Raw genomic sequence first — 892 nt, forward strand, 5'->3', positions numbered from 1 at the left:
GCTTTTGTTATCCAGAATTGCTTTTATTATTCTAGGTCTCTCTGGTTCCAAATGAATTTTAGGATTGTTTGCTCTAATTCTGTGAGGTATGCTGCTGGAATTTTGATCAGAATTGCATGGGCTGGGGATTTAGTTCAGTGGCACAGTGCCTTCCTTGGCAAGCATGAGGTCTTGAGTTTGATTCCTGGTACTGTACAAACATATGGAATGGCATTAAATCTGTATAACAATTTTTGAAGTATGGCCAGTTTCACTGTATTTATTTTTCCTACTCAACAGCAAAGGATATCATTCAATCTTCTGATATCCTCTTCAGCCTTCTTTTTCAGAATACTGTAGGTCTCAGTGTATAGAAAAAGTTGTAGGAAATTAAGCATGGTTATTGAATTACTTATTGATATCTTCAAAGTGGTTTCTCAGGAAAACAAATAGAGACATACAAGATTGATAAAACAAGTAATCATTAACTGTTCATTTCTGTAGAGCAATAGAAGACAGTAGAACAAGGTGTTGACTTTGTATCCAGCTACAATACAGAATTTGATTATTAAATCTAGAGTGGAGTTTTGCTGGAGTTTGGGGCATCTTCTACATAGAAGAAGTAATTATCATGTTATCTGAAAGTAACAACAAATTAACTTCTTCCTGTCCTATCTTTATTCCTTTTATTTCTTTCTCTTGTCTAATTGTTCTGCCTAATGTATCCATAACGATATTGAATAAGAGAGGTAGCAGTGGACATCCTTATCTTATTCTTCCTGTTAGAGTAGAAACTATTTTCTGTTCCTTTAGTAAAATTTTGGCTATGGTTTGTCATAGATGGCTTTTAGCAGATTGAGGTAAAGACCATCTATTCCAATATTTTGTAGGGGTTTTTTTTCTTTCTTTTTTT

The sequence above is a fragment of the Chinchilla lanigera genome, unplaced genomic scaffold, assembly GCF_000276665.1.
Source record: "Chinchilla lanigera isolate Chin_1 unplaced genomic scaffold, ChiLan1.0 scaffold00229, whole genome shotgun sequence".
Taxonomy (NCBI): Eukaryota; Metazoa; Chordata; class Mammalia; order Rodentia; family Chinchillidae; genus Chinchilla; species Chinchilla lanigera.